Raw genomic sequence first — 17,566 nt, 5'->3', positions numbered from 1 at the left:
GCATTATTCATGTAAGTATGCATGAGCATGGGAGTGGATAGTTACTTTCCTTTTAGACTAACTTGGGTCTATGACTCTCAATGGTGTTCATCCCAAAAGTATATGTAATATCATTCGCTTGCACCCAAGGTGTGACTGAGAATTTTGTCTTAATTGTCATTGATTTGAATAGTATTGAGAGGATCCTATAAGGATGACTATCACCATACTCTCGATGACTTCACAAAATTGATAATGAATTCACATTAGACACTCACAGATTACTCCAATTAGACATTAGTAAAACTTAAGATATGATACAAGGATTGCATACCACAAAGCCATTGGCATATCACCTGCTCTAAATCACCACAAAGCCATTAGATATGTTTTGAGATGAAAAAGAATAGTTAAATGGTTTTGGTTCAATTTGCATTATTTCTATGTTCAAGTAATTTAATTTGGTATTACTTCTATATAACTAGTTCTATAGCCTGATTGTTTTGCCTGTGAAGAAAGACAATGTCAGACAATATCAGTGAACAACAAAATAAGGAGACAATTGCTAGATTGTGGTCTAACTTGAAAAGAAAAGGTGATGGAAAATGTTATTGTCCCTACAAAATTTGTAAGGGGTTAAATAATAGAAGACTTCTAATCAAAACAACTAAGAAACATTGTAGGCTGCATGGTCACATTGAAGGGGGACATGATTATCATCCATTGGTAAGTTTTTCATTATATCATTTAAAAAATTTATATACATAAGAAATCTCTTGATGATGAGATCATGATCATGTTTTATTTATGTTGATCATTTTTATATAGGTCGAGCACCCTAGAGCACATGATATGGATACAAACAACCCAGAGAATATGGTTTTAAAAGTGGAGGAACATGGAGTGTGAATATTGAAGCTGAAGATAATGATCCCATGGAAGATGACAATCATGAGCCACAAAACATAATTGAAGATGATGGTACAAATACATTGATCCATGGCACATTTAGTACTGGTGCAACTGATCATGATGATGAAGATGACCTTGATGTTGTTCACGATTTACCTCTACTTGAGAAGGCATATGAGGCCATTTACGAAGGCTCCCAGACAACTCTTCTCTCCATTGTATTGTTGTTGGTGAACTTGAAGGTTATGAATGGTTTATCCAACATAAAAATCTCACATATGTTAAGATATGTCATATTGATAGACTTATAAAGCATTGAGAGGGGGGGTGAATTAGTGACACCAAAAATAGTACTACTTTAAACACTGGCCGATAGATATACTTAACAAGTTTACTCAACACTATGCATGCAATCCAAAATGCTATTAAAGCATCCACAATAAGTAAAACATCCACCATAACAAAAGTGTTTATAAGTGGAAAACCCAAATGGGAAAAACCATGGTGAGATGGGACTCACAAGTTAACTATCTACAGTAATAGGTAACTGACCGGTTAAGGTCTACAAAAGGTGCTCTTCTAGGAGCAAATCCCGTTAAAGATCCCAAAGATCTATTAGGAGCTATACCCTGTTAAAGGTAGTACCTTGTTAGGAGTAACCTCGGTAGAGGATTTCTGAATCCAAACTAATGGATCACCTTCTTAAAGGATTTGTACAATGAAACTTGTTAGAGCTTACCCAGTTAGGGGATTTGACTATTGTAATGATTAGAAAACAATAGGTGGTGTGATCTAGAAGTAGCACAACTTTCTTGAATAGATCCTCTTCTGTGCACTGAAAACTACATTGACAGGGTCAGTGCAAGAAGATGAGTCCACTTTTTGGCCAAAAAGTGGAAGTGTTTTCCCTTTTTTTCAGATTTTGTCTCATTTGAGCTTAAATTTTGAAACACTTAGAGATTGAATCTTGGAAAAAGTCAGTAATATAAAAGATAACCATCTGAGTGTACTTTTCAAATATGTAATTTATTTTAATACCCACATAATAAAAAATAACTTTTTGAATGGAGTTCTATTGACATGTCTGGAATCGCATTACTGCAAACTCCATACGACCAACGCAAAATAGAATATCCAACGGATTATCCTACTCTCTCTTGAGATAAGGAAGTCTCTAATGCTGTTTTCTAAGTTTGACCAAAGGAGACAACCTTAAGGTTTCTTTTGTCAGGTCTTGACTGCGAGCTTTTTCAGTGGCTTGATGTGTTTATGCTGGAAACACAAGGGGACATACGTTTAACTGACAATTTATAGATAAGTTCCCTGGAACTTTTACGATCTTTCTATCGGTTGATTTTGTTTAATTTGATACTGTTTTTGATAGGACTGCAGATTTTTCTGAATAAAAAGGGGAAAAAGGAGGGAAGGATAGAGAGGGAGAGAGAGACATGAATTGTAAATTCTAACTAAGATAGCAAATTCAGTCAAGCAGACAGACACCTCCAGGAAACTAGATTAAACATCACCAGCTACTTAAACACAATGTTTGCATAAACCCAGTGCAATCTTCAAAGGAGAAACTAGATTTTCATATTATCAAGTACGATATTAGAACTCCTACATTCATAGTATGTACTTGATAACCAAACTAAGCATGAAAAGGTCCAGATTAACCATGCGGAAAGAAAGGCAATCAACCGTTCCCTATTGGTGTGGACTGTAAGGATTCTATCAGATGCTTGATTGAAAAATGCTATGTAAAATAAATAGACACAACTGAAAGATTTCTAAATTAAGTGAAGAAGGAGACCATGCACTCACAAGGAAACTTGAAAATAGTCTTAATTTTTTGCCTTAATTCCTGTAAATTTCTCCAGAGCTTTCGCAACAATCCAAGAACTTCTTACAAAAAGAAGGAAAACCAGTCCCTTAAATAGGCTTCAAAAAGGATGAATGGCCTAGATTTAATCTAAACAAGTGGCCTAGATTCATCCATAAAGCATGGCTGCCCATACCCATAAATGGGAGGCAAATATCAACAACCACCCCAAAATGGGCAATAACTACCCAAAAAAGGATAATTACAACAATTTGAAATAATCCAAAAAGGTGCATCAAATAAAGCTTTACATTTGTTGACCAAAAGTCAACTGTCACCTTTTTGTGCAAAAGTGCACTTTTAATATTTGGAGGGAAAAAAACACTTTTGAGAAATTACTTTCTCTATTTCGGTCTCACACTCCTTTTCTAGAAATTGATCCTTGCCATGCAGGTATTCCCACCATAAATCACGACCTGTTGCCCGTTCCTCGTGAACGTATTCCTGGAACTTGATACACAACTGGAAGAGCATACTGAATGGAGGCATGGGAGGATGGCGAATTTTGTATTGCATGCCCTCAAGATACTGGTCCATGTGCTTTAAACCGTCCTTCCAGTTGGAGCGATTATGCTCAAAGCATAATATGTCTGAATGGAACTGACCAACAAAACTCAAGTCCTTAGCGGAATAGGAAATCTTATCCATCCCCAATATTTCTTCCCAGTCTGGATGGATTGCATTATCGGACAGGTCGTTTATCCATCCTAAAACCATTGATCGGAGGATGGTCTTACCTAGTTCTTGCATGTTTCCCAGAATTGCTTCACATGCGTCACTTTCTTTGTCAATAATTTCTTTGGTGTCGTTCTTCATGGTGATGGTCCAGTACCACTCCTTGAGAACACTGATGCTATGAGGATCCAGGATGGCAGACAATGTGGGAATTTATGTGTGTGTCCAGAAAAGAGCGCTCATGAGGGGAAGGGTAGTGGCTGCCACTTCGTGCATATGAAGGGATTCCTTCTTTACCTCCAATAACTTGACTAGAGTTAGCCCTCGATGAAGGGCCATTTCTTTCACCTCCTTAAGGATCTGCTCTCCCTTTTTCTTGATGTCTTGCATCCATTCCTTGATGGCTTTTGTGGTGTCCCAAACTCCTTCAAATTTAGTTGTGGTCCTTTGCGCCAACACTGTCGGGGGAATATGGGATTCAGAGGGATTGTGCAATGGCCTTAGTAGCTGATCGATGTATCCTTCAGCTTGCTCAGCACGGGCCTGATACATGTCCTTTTCCGCTGTGATCTCTTCGAGCTGCCTGAGTATATTCTGCACTGAATCCTTAAATTCTTCCTTTTCTTTCTCTTTTGTAGCTCGTCCGATGGGGATAGTTGTGATGCTATAATTTGCCAGTGTTATCTGATCTGCTGGCTTGTCTATGGGTGGGGTGGCAATATGAAGAGTGTGGTTCCTTTGTTCATCTTTGGTCACTCTAGAATATGCCTTGGGATTTTTCTTCCCCTTAGCTTTTGCCTAATCTATACGTGAGAAGATATCCTCTAGATCAATGGGTGGTTTGGTGGTGGCCTTGCGTTGAGCTCTGGCAATCAACCACTCTTGAGGCACTATTTGGGTTGATGATAAGGTCAAGTCAGCATTCTGTTCTCCTACGTTCTCAACCGACTGACCACAGATTCGCAGCTACCCTACCACCGAAGGAGTGAAAGAGGTGTGAAGCTCTTTGCTTGCAGCTGAATTCTCCCCTATTTTGCTGAACAATTTCTTGACATCTTCATGTGAAGGTCGTTCTTCAGTTCTCTCGAGCTCATGAGTCTCATCTATCCTTTGTTCTCCCTCGACGGTGGAGTCATCTTTGGCTGTATGGTGGAGCAACAACTCGTGACGGCTCTGTTGAGTAGGTTCATGCACTTTGACCCCCTAGGTGGATGGAATTTCCCCTTATTCTATTTGGTTACCCAGTTTAGTCAACTCGAGGGCTCTTAGCTTAGTGTCTAGCACATTAGGCTCAGGAGGATCATTGGCTTCAAATGCATCGATGTCGCTCTGGGAAGGTGGAGCAGGTATACAATCCAATTCTACAGCATCGTCGGATGAACTGGGATCTTTTGAAGATGAAGTGACCTCCGACCTCTTTATAGGAATCTTTTCCCTTCTTGTTCTTTTAGATGTCCGAGTCCCTCTGCAAGCCTTAGCCTTCTTTCTTTTCTCTGGTTTCTCAGTTCCTTCACAGGGTGCACTAGATGTTCCTTCATCTTCTGAAGACTGAGAATTGAGGCTGCCCATTAAATGGTAAGTGAACTGGACTCTCTCATGGATTAGCCTCTTGATTTGTTGGTGTAGCCACTGATCTGTGTACCTTGCTGGGGCTACCATGACTACCTCAAAATTTGTGATTGGGTCCTAGGACCAATCAACGCCTGGCAAGAGATGCCTTACTGCTTCAAATTCTCGGACTTGGAGGCAATTCCCTGAGTCTGTGAGCTGATCTGGGACCCGACGGTATTCAAAGAGTCGCATCTGCTGCACACTTAGCCTAGAATATTCCCGTTTCCTGACCTCGTAGTCATCAGAGCAATTCTTCCAATAGTCTTCAACTGACTCCTTTGCTTTGTACCTTTGACCATAGGCTCTTTTTGCCAGATTATCATGATTGAAGTATTTTCTTGGAGAATGGTCTTGTAGGCCATATGAGGCCAGCTCTGCAAGGGACTCCTCTGCTAGGGTAGGGGTCTTCAAGTGGACATCATGGTTGCCTATGATCATAGGAAATGCGAACCCAACCTGCTTGCTTTCTCGGAGTAAGATGCCGGCCGGGCATGACTGCCTTGCAACCTCCATAAGAATTACTTTGTCGGTTGGATACCATGGAAGTCGGAGGGGAGCACCATCGAAGCCAGCTATTTGGATGTAGGAAAACCTTGGGAATTGAATGAACCAAGATCCATGCCTCTACACTAAAGTAGTAGCTTGCTCCGAGAGCCTTATGTGTAACCCTCCCTGCATTAGCCTGACCAGGCGCATTGTGAAGGCATCATTGATGCGTTCATACTAACCAACCACATAAGCCAGGCTGTTCTTTTCCCTCTGAGCTATATCTTGGTAGTGCCGCTGGGGGTAACAATCATAGACTTTCACCTGACCAGGCCCATTCCTGATTTCACCTTTCATTATCAATCCTGGCAGTGGCTGGTTCTTGGCAAACATATAGACCAAATAAGAGGTCATGGTGAAGTACTTCTTCATTTCAAGCTCAATCAGCTAAGTGTGGATGTTATCGCTTATGATCTGGGCCCAGTCAAACTTAGAATTTCCGATGAAGACCTGCTCTATAAAATAGAACATCCACTCTTCAAAGTAGCTGGACTTAGGAAGTCCCATGACTCGACTGAGTAAGGTGACCATATCCCCATGTTCATTATGAAAATCACTCTTGGGGGTCTTTTTCACAATTCTGGTGCTTGAAGGCCTTTTCTCCTTGAACCATTCTTTGTTGATCAGTGCCTTGCATCAGGCCGGATACATATCATATGCCCCTTGTGCTTCGTCTATGGTTGTAGCTATGGGATTGTTTGGAAAGGGGATGTCAAATGCATCACCAATGGCCTCAGGAGAGAAGTCGACGACAGTCATATTCTCTAGGAGCACTAGTCTAGAATTCGGTTCATAATGCTGGGCAACCTCCACTACTAATTCATAGTTCTATATTGCTGGAGAAAAACCCGCCGCTTGGGCGATGCCACTTTCCACCATCTGCCTAGGCTTGCCATATGCGTTGGGTGAGAAGACCCGATTCCTGAAGTCCTGAATATCGATATGGCCAAGGTCAGTATCACCAATGTTGTCCCAGATGCTCTGAACTTTTGACTCCCTCAATCCTCCCCTCTGATATTGATACTTCATCTTTTCAACCTTACGCGGGATATCTGATTTGGATGCTCGTGAGGTTTTGGCTGTAGCGGGCATTTTTGATGATTCCACCGCTGATTTAGGCATTTATCTTGCACAGCCGGACATGGATTACGAGGTGATACAAGAAAAGTAATGCGGGTTAGATAGCAAAATGCTCCAACATTCCAGGATTAATTTAAAGTTTAGTTTGGACATGGAGCAATATTTCTAGCTAATAGCTTGATCAATTTGAAACCAGAATATTCACAAAGATTTTTGACTGCGCATTTATACTTATCATTTCTGGATTTTGGATTAATTTTCAATAGAGGCAAAGCATGGATATTTTCTTAAGTTTGAAAAGAGATGCAATTTCTGGTGAAGCCTTAGGAGTGAATTCTAAATTTTTGAGTGCTTTGAACAACTTTTTATGAGCAAAAGAGATGCAGATTTCAAGAATTCAAGCATTGTAATCAAATTTCACGTATTTGTCTATTCGATTTAAGCCTTTTTTCAAATGATCATATGCAACAAAGTGTACTTACCTGATGGGAGCAGATGGTGAGAGATTACCCGACCTTTTCGCGTGAAATGAACGGACGATCCTGCAAAGCTTGAATTCCGACGGTTATCTCTTTGATTTAAATTTTCACGGTTGCTAGACAAAAGAGAATTTATCATTTTTAAATGGTTTTTTTCTTCTTACCCTGGGTAATTGGCAATCTGAGTTTAAATGATCACGAGGAGTTAATGCAACACTTTACCTTCTTATTTTCGGACCTTGGAGAGTTTTCAAATTTTGAATTGTGTTTTCTTCCTTGCAAGTTTCACAAATTTCGCGTTTTTATATTTCATGATTTGCAAGCCTCTGGTGAATTTCAGAGCTTGGAGCCTGAGGAAAAATTAAGACCTAACACTTCCTCGTTTGCAAACTTCAGAGGATTCAACACCTTTCGCGGTTCTGGGGATTTCTAGAATTTTTTTTTTTTGGGCCTTAAGGCATACCTCGCGTTTTTCAAAACTTCGGACCTGAACGCCTAAATGTGCGTGCTTTCAGCCCTTCAAACTTCAAAGCATGAACGTCTTCTATGAGCTGGAGGGTTCGTGATTTTTCAATCTACTGAGGCTATGGGGGTTGTGAAGTGTATTTCGTGAATTTAGACAAACTTCAGAGCCCGAACGCTATTTGCAAGCTTTGCAAAACCTTGGAGTCACGACGCCCTTCGCGATTTTGGTGATTCGGAGCTCGACGCCTATAAAAAACTTTGGACTTCCAACACTATTCGCAGTTTACGCTAGATGCATTCACTACCCAAGGAAGGGTTTTGGCGATTTGAAAAAAAACTTCGGAGGACTCGGAGTGTTTGCCAATAGAATTTTGGAGGATTTGAATGAATTCACAAGCTATGCCAACCTTTTAAACTATGCCATCCTTCGTGTTTTTTGCGACTTCAAGAGTCACGGTGCCCTTATTTGCAAATAAAAACTTCGGACCTAAGCACCCTTCGTGATTTTCTTTTAGTAAGTTGTAACACTTTCACCTTTTCTAATTTTCGCTCCCAGGTTCAAAAATGAGGGCTTTAAGATTTTAAATGATTTTCGGACCCCAAAGCATCTTTCGTGATTTTTTCATTGTCTCTCATTTCGGAGCTAGGGTCCGAAAATAGGCTTTAAGTTCTTTTCGGACCCTGAGGCCCTTTTGAAACATTTCGCATTTTCATTTTAATCCCAAGGGTCAAAAAAATATATGCCTAAGGCGGATTTCGGACCTAAAGGGTCCTTTCGCAAAATTCAACGCCTTTTACTCTCTCAACTTTCATTCCTAGGGTCTGAAAAGGTGATTGTTTAGTGATTTTCGGAGCTGGGATCACTTTTGGCAAATTTCAGACCAAGTGCATCCCTTTTCAAATTTTACACGCTCTCCCTTTGTCCTCCAGGGTCTGAAAATGAAGACTAAAGGCAAATTTCAGAGGTGGAAGCACTTTGTCAAACTTTGGACTTGGATGCTATATTCACGCAACCTTTTACGTTTGCCATTTTTCAAATTCGGAGCTAGGGTCCGAAAATATAGGGGTTTTAAGGCATTTTCGGGGCCTGGAGGCTGATTGGGAATACTTTGCATTTTACACCCTCCAGCCTTCATCCTAGGGTCTGAAATTTGACATTTTTTAGCGATTTTCAGACCAAATGGGATCATCTTTTGCAACACTTATAGGCTTTTTACATTATTTTCAGACCAAATGGGAAGCATCAGACTTTGAAATTTTCGCCCCAGAGTCCAAAATTCGGCCCCTTGGGCAATTTTGGCAAGTTTAACTTAGTGGAATTTTAACCCCTTTGGGCCTTTGGGTCCGAAGTTTGCCCCTTAGGCAATTTTGAAAACTTGCGCGAAACGTCGGACCTCAGACTAGCCCTTTGCCAGATTCCACAAATTTGGATTTAGGAGGCTTCAGAATTCTAAGGCATTTTGGCCAAGCAATTCGATCGTTCATTAGCAGGCGAAAATCATCTCTTATTCAAACACTATAACCATCGCGGTGACAAACCTTATGCAGTCTGCTTCATAGCTCTTGTGCGAAAAACAATGACTTTGGTCTTCGTGCGACCTTTAGGCGCACCGCTCTTTCTTGGCGGGCTTCGCCAGTTCCTACTACCTTACGCCTACCCAAGGCTATTCTCAAAACTTCGAACAAACTCTTGGCATTCACGCCTGAGAGCTAGACTAGTCGGGAAGATTCGTCGGCTCATTTCCCCAACACCGTCACTTTACAGATTAGTCGCGGACTCGCTCGAAGAGATGCGAGAAACTCTGCGTGAAACTCAACAGGGCAAAGATGGAAAGCTCAAAATAGGAAGGGGGACCCTTTCGGCGATAGGGAGCATGTGCAACGCACAACAAGTTCTAGAAACTATGTTTTAAAAATGCCCGTTTCAGGACCATACCATGCATGTGTATGACCCACATGTTTTGACACAATTAAAATTATTTTCTCAAACCGTTTTGGGAAATGGTTTGTAACACACTGAAGATTGATGAGTATATTTTTCTGTATTTTTTTTTCTAATATTTTTTTTAATTAATTTTTTAATGGTCGTAATTATCTTTTTAAAAATTTGACATGTAGGACCCACATAATTTGACGTAAACTTAGCATTTTTTGAATTTTTTTTTTAAATAGAAAAGAATTTTGTGTAGATTGATGACATATAATTTTTTTTTCAAAATTCATTAAAATAAAAAAGTTATTAAATTAAGAAAATTAGTTAATATTTCAAATTTATGGACCTGATTTAGTATAAATTAAATGAAAAATAGTTAAAATAATCAAATTTTAAATAAATTTACATATTTAGAATCTAGACAGTATAATCTGAAATGGGTTTTAATTTCGTATAAAAATTCTCTAATTAGAGGCACATAAAATATTTCAGAAGTTCATATTTGTGTTTTCATTCATGGAGCTTTGAATTTGCAGGTTCATGTCTCAGGTGTGGCCATCCCAGGCCTATCCCGGGCCTAATCCCGAGGCAAGTGGTGGGTTGTGGATTCAAATTTTACTGAATGGGGGCCCGTTTTATAAACGGGGGCCCGTTCCATTTTTTGCCCATTGGATTTAAGTTCCCCCGTTTCTAAATAACCATTACTGTAAAAAAATGATAGATTGCATTGGTTTACCACACTATCATTGAAATCCGTACTGACAAAGATTTTTTACATCATTTGGCAGTGCTTTTTAATATTTTTTACATGATTTTTTGAAGAACTCAGTAAAACGATATTATTTTTTGAAGAGGAGTTTGTAAAGATGGGTTCTAAGCAACGTCAAAAGAAAAAAAGAGGACAATGACAACGGACGAAATTCAAGCACAAAGAGAGAAGGAGGCAAAACACCAAAGAGATCGAAGATCACAACAATGACAATTGAATAACACTTCTAAAGCATCTAGTTCAGTTCCCGTTGTAGATGAGACCATTGAAGACATCATGATGAATGCAAGAAATGTAGAACCACACACGGGTATGACTGTTGATGCAAATGTTCATGTGGATGCGAATCCTGGTATGTTTTTAAATCCTGATGACTATGATGCCAATCAAATTGCTGATTTAAATGAAGCTGGATATAAATTTCATACACCAATACGAAAAGAAATAAAGATTGAAAATATTACACCACCCTCTCTGAAAGAAAATGAATGTAATTTGTTTACTATTGATAGCAATGTGCTAGATAATCTTAATGGGTTAGTTTCTTGGAGACAAATCAGAACACATGCGAACAGAATATATAAACAATTTTTCTATAATAAAAAGTTAGGATTCCAATGTCAATTAATGCTACAATTAATAAAAATGTTAAAAATGCGTAAAGTCATGAAAAAAAAAGGTATTTATGCAAAACCAAAAAGAAAAGATGAATCATATAAGCAAGTTGTATCTACTGTTGCTAGTGCCATCGATTCTATTGGAAAACAAGTCGATCTAAAGATAAGAATGCAGCACGTAGAGTTATAACGACTGCTATAGTTGACAAAATGATTGTTAGTAAAAGAATGTTAAGTGATATAAGTGGCTATTTGAACTTACATCGTAGAACCTTGTTAAGAGCGGCCAAAAGAAGAGACACAATTGAAATTGATCCACTAAACCATTGTTGGAGTTTTAGTGGTAGACTTCAAAGGTCGGACATGAAATTAAATGATGAAACTAAACAATTAATTGCAAAATTTTGGCATGATAACACTAGAGTTTCATCAAATGCTAGAGATGTTTTAAAGTTAAGGGTGGGATAAAAAATTCGTGATCCTCATCCAAAACATCTTCTTAACATGACTCAAATTGAATTCTTTAAAAAATTTAGTGACAAATCTGTGTTAATGAATTTACGAATTAGTCAAAGATCATTTGAAAAATGCAAACCTTGGTATGTTAAAATCAATAAATAAAGAATATCTTCTTGTTGTAAAACTCATGTTCAGTTTCGTTACTATTATGATGTTTTTCGATATATACGTTGTATGTTGCATGGTAATGATCTTGTGCAGGATTGTGCTGTTTATGTTCCACCTGAAACTATAAAATATTTTATTGGAAGTTTATTTTGTAAACCACCTAATGAACAATTATTTCTTTCTAGTTCATGCATTTATGGCCTTTGCAATTTATGTGGGAACTATTCTTCGATAGGTGAATGTTTGCATGAACATGTTTCATCTGAGTTTGGACAAAAAATGGTTGATGTTAGGAGATTTAAAAATATAGAATACCCTCTAAATGATGGAGCCGGTGCTTGTATAAAAAGAGCTCTTGCTAGAGAACAATTAAAATTCGAGGATGCAGTGAAATTTAGAGATGCTCGTGCAGTTGTAGATTGGTGCAATTCAAAGTTGTCAAAAGGATCAACTGAAAACTCTGCAATTCAACGTTTCTTCTGGTTGATAGTATTCCTATTCAGCATGATTGTAATACTATCATTGGATCAACTAAATGGCATTCATTTAAGAGTTCTAATTCAAACACATGGACTATATTCACAAGGAAACTTGCTTGCTTTTGTCAGTTTTGTGTTTCTGGAGATTGGGAATTTTGTGAGAATAAAGAATGGGTTGAAGAATGGCAACAAAGATATTGACACCCATAGATGCAAATGATCCACACGAAAGAACTGATGAAGATATGGATCAAATGTTTGCATCAAATGACTATGATCGCATTTCAGATCTTATACAACAAGGTAAAATTGTTTTTGAAATTTGTTTTGATTTATTAAATAGTACATATTTATGAAATCTTACAGTGTATATTTTTGTTTTTATTTCTCATTAAATATTAAAATAAAATTGTTTTGTGCACAGGACATGTCTATGCTGTTGTTGTACTAGAGGACAATGAAGAGGGGACAGAGTATTGGTTGGCTCGATGTGTAGTGCCAAAACATAAGCTAACCACTCCTCAAGTAGATGATGATGGTTATGACTATCCAATAGGATCTGTGGTTGTTGTTGGCACTTGGCTACGCAAATATCTAACAAGAAAGAATGGATTGCCCGCATTTAAAGATTATGAATTAGAGAAGAAGATTATACATTACTCACATTTGGTAGTGGCAACTAATATAAAATTGGATAGATATCATGGAAGGCCTGCTAATAAATAATTATGGACTCTCTCTATGGAAGAGCACGAGACAATTATAGATGCTTTGCAAAAGAAAGAGGATGCAGATGGTATAACGGAATGAATATCAAGTAAGTTATAATTTAAACCCTTAATCCACCTCCATTTTAAAAGTCGTGATGCATATTATATACAGAATTTTAAATCATACATCATAATTATAAAATCTAATCTAGTAAAATTTTCTTTCAGGTCTACCACAAGTAGAAGGCATCAATGAAAACAAATTTATTTGCGCATACTTTATGTTTCATTTTGAATAATTACAAGTAAGTTAAATTTTTGTACCCTTAAGGCAAATCCCTTTGTATTTTAAATTCAATGCATCCTGATTATAAAAATTAATCATATGTATTTATTTTTTCCAGGTCTCTCAGAGTAGACTTGGCCTCAATGACTACTATTGTTTGTGCATAGTTTATGTTGTATTTTGAGAGATATTCATACTTATTATTATAATTTAAATAGACTGTTTATTTTATTTTAGATATGTCTTCTTGATTACATTTTGTGTAATATACATAAATGAGAGACTATTGGTCAAATTTATGAATGAGATAATTATTTTTTAATCAAGTTCTATTCATTATATTTGTTTTGATACTTTTTAATTTAGAATATGTTATAATTATAAGATATGTTTCGATACTTAGTTCATGATGTATGTACCTTTAGTTTATCTAATCACAAGAACTATTTAAATGAAATTCCAAAAATGAAATTACAAGTCCACATAATCCCTATAAAGTTGTCTAAGCACAACTTCCATAAATAAAATTTCAAGTCCACATAATATATAAAGTATGCACAAAATATATATGATCTAATGTGCACAAAATATAATTTCACATAATTTCAAGTCCACATAATATCTAATGGGCACAATGCACATAACGTATGCACATAATATATATGATCTAATCCTATTATGCAACTATCCATATATATAAAGTATGTGTGCACGTGTAAACAAATATGTAAAGTCCATAAAATAGTACATATTAGAGCCAAATAAACAGTAAAATTTCAAGTCCACATAATCCATATAATATCTAATCCATATATATATCTGGATGGTAACATGATGAACTCCATGTAATATCTAATGTGCACAAAATATATAAACTATGCATAAAATATATATGATCTAATCCTATTATGCAACTATCAATATATATAAAGTATGTGCACATGTAAAAAAATGTGTAAAGTCCATAAAAAAGTACATATCAGAGCCAAATAAATAGTAAAATCTAAGTGCTATCATTAATAACATCCTGTGGTCTCTTATCCTCAGGATGTGGGCTAGATCCACCTGTCTCATGCTGTACAAGAAAAAAATAATATTAAAATATTACTTGAAATTAACTATTAAAAGAATCATTTATCAAATATAGTAGAATTCATAAATTAAGTTACAAACTTACCATATGCTCATCAGATCCTCTAGCAGTATCTCTCTTGTCCCTGGGACGTTGTCCAGATCTACCCATCTCATGCTGTACAATAAAAAAATAATATCAAAATATTACTTGAAATTAACTATTAAAAGAATCATTTATCAAATATAGTAGAATTCATAAATTAAGTTACAAACTTACCATATGTTCATCAGATCCTCTAGCAGTATCTCCTCTAGCAGTATCTTGTGCAGTATCAACATCAAATGTAGTGCTAGCCAACTCCTGTACAAGGTCAAATTCAAAGTGTCCATTTAAATCTTAAATTAAGAGTCAAAATAAGATCAAATTAATTATTACAAATTAATACCTCAAAGGATGTCGATATGCGTTCAAATTGGCTTTGATCAAAATTATGAGGATAACCTATCCTAATGGTAGTGTCCACCTGCATACATGCATTTAATGAAATCATATTTAGTGAACATATATATATGTACTAAATAATTTCAAGTTAAGTTACAATGTTGTAAGAGTTCATATTTAATTTAAGAATTATAAGATACATACCATAGATGGTGTCGCAGTAGTCAGACCCTCTTCTAGATGTGATGTAGAGGGTCCCTCATGACCTGAATCCTGGAGAAAGAAGCATTCAATGTATCAACATGAAAATTTATATAGTATACGATGATAACATATTAACTTAAAAAGATAGTACAATGTCTAGATAGAAATTTATACTATACCCCATAAGGTGTGCCGAGTGTAAAGTTCTGATGCCAATAGCTAACAAGATGAGAGGGCGGGGGGTGAATCATACAAACTTAATCTTCCATAAAATCAATAGATTAAACCTCGGTAACTTAAACTTCAACAATATAACCAAAAACTGCTAAACATGCAAACTCATAAACACATAATCATCATAACATATATAACACCAGATTTAACGTGGAAACCCAAATAGGGAAAAACCACTCTGGGATTTCGGACCCACTAAGAAATATACTCTTCTAGAGTATGCTCGGTTAAAAGAAAATCCTGTTAAAGATTACAAACACATTGCTAGATGTGACCCGGTTAAGGGATTTCCCTCAGACCTGTTAGGATCTTCACTTTGTTAGAAGTGACCTTGTGAAAGGATTTCAAACACTCATTTAGAATGTTACCTTGCTAGAGGGTTTACAAATAAGACTGTTAAGTCCAATCGGTTAAGAGATTTTCTGTCACTTACAAAATAACAGTAATAAAAATATATTTGCAACTTCACATCTAAAATGCTAAAGCAGATTCTATTTGCTTAAAACAATCTTGTCATAGGACTTATCTTGTCCCTCTGCTGGGCTCCTTACTTTGTTATTCAAACAGGTCTTCAAACTTCTGTGCTCGGTAATCACTATGTAGCATCCATGTGCTTACACTTGCCCGCATACATTGTTTATCAACAATTCCTTATTTATAAGCAATTTGCTAACTGCTTAATCTCCTTGATCACATTTTCCATGATCAATATTAGCCATCAGATCATTAAACTTGACTAGGTTCAATGTATCCTTCAATCTGAAAACGTTTTACCTCGCCTTGGAACTTGCACACCTTTCTAGGAACTTGTGCTAGGTTATTGCGGTTCAATCTGTGCTGTAGATCTTCCTCTTTTTAAGTTAATATGTTATCTATTGTTGGCATTTCAATAGAAGGAGATTGTTGATATTCAATAAGGATATTGAGAAGGTTGTTGGAGATTATTGATATAACTGAAAAGGATGATAACTATCTTTATAATATTATTTTGTCATTGATGTCAAGAAATTGATTTTTTGATTCAGTATGATGTTGCCATATCTTGAGAAGATTGATTTGAAGAGAATTAAGATGTTGGTAAAAGACACAAAAAGAATGTGATGAATAAGGGGAGAAATAAGTTATTCAATGGGCAACTATTACCGAGTTAGACAATGAAGAGATCATGTTGTTTAGATTGTTTTGATATCCTACATATGTTGTTGATTGTAAGGTTAATACTATACTATGTCACTGAGCAATGAACCTAGTCGGTAAACCCTAAGGATCCTAGTCGGTAAACCCTAAGGTTATCGATATCGGTTAATGAAGGCGGAATGTCTACCGAGTAAAGTATAGTATTTACCGAGTTGCAATCGAGTTATGACAGATCACATTGGATGGATAAAAGCATTATTTAATGAAAGATGCTGATGAGCTGGAGATGAATAAATGATTGGTATGTCGTGCATGAAGTTTGTTAAGGATCTACAACAATGGAAAATCAAGAGGAAGATCTACAACGCAGATTGAACTGCAACTATATAAATTTTCATGTTGATACATTGAATGCTTCTTTCTCTAGGATTCGGGTCATGAGGGACCCTCTACATCACATCGAGAAGAGGCTCTGACTACTGTGACACCATCTATGGTATGCATCTTATAATTCTTAAATTAAATATGAACTCTTACAACATTGTAACTTAACTTGAAATTATTTAGTACACATATATATGTACACTTGCCCACATACATTGTTTATCAACAATTTCTTATTTATAAACAATTTGCTAACCGCTTAATCTCCTTGATCACATTTCCCATGATCAATCTTAGCCGTCAGATCATTAAACTTGACTAGGTTCAATGTATCCTTCGATCTGAAAATGTTTTACCTCGCCTTGGAACTTTCATACCTTCCTAGGAACTTGTGCTAGGTTATTGTGGTTCAATCTATGTTGTAGATCTTCCTCTTGATTTTCCATTGCCGTAGATCCTTAAAAAACTTCATGCGTGGCATACCAATCATTTATTCATCTCTAGCTCATCAACATCTTTCATTAAATAATGCTTTTATCCATCCAATGTGATCTGTCATAACTTGGTTACAACCTGGTAAATACTAAACTTTACTTCGGTAGACATTCCGCCTTCATTCCGTCAGATCATTAAACTTGACTAGGTTCAATGTATCCTTCGATCTGAAAATGTTTTACCTCGCCTTGGAACTTGCATACCTTCCTAGGAACTTGTGCTAGGTTATTGCGGTTCAATCTACGCTGTAGATCTTCCTCTTGATTTTCCATTGCCGTAGATCCTTAAAAATCTTGTCATAGGACTTATCTTGTCCCTCTGCTGGGCTCCTTACTCTGTTATTCAAATAGGTCTTCAAGCTTTTGTGTGCAGATTGAAAAGTTGTAGATTGTAAAGTTCCGATGCCAATAGCTAACAAGATGAGAGGGGGGGGGGGGGTGAATCATACAAGCTTAATCTTCCATAAAATCAACAGATTCAACCTTGGTAACTTAAACTTCAACAATATAATAAAAAACTGCTAAACATGCAAACTCATAAACACATAAT

This window comes from Cryptomeria japonica, chromosome 5, assembly GCF_030272615.1.
Source record: "Cryptomeria japonica chromosome 5, Sugi_1.0, whole genome shotgun sequence".
Taxonomy (NCBI): domain Eukaryota; kingdom Viridiplantae; phylum Streptophyta; class Pinopsida; order Cupressales; family Cupressaceae; genus Cryptomeria; species Cryptomeria japonica.
Note: the sequence above shows the minus strand (reverse complement) of the source record.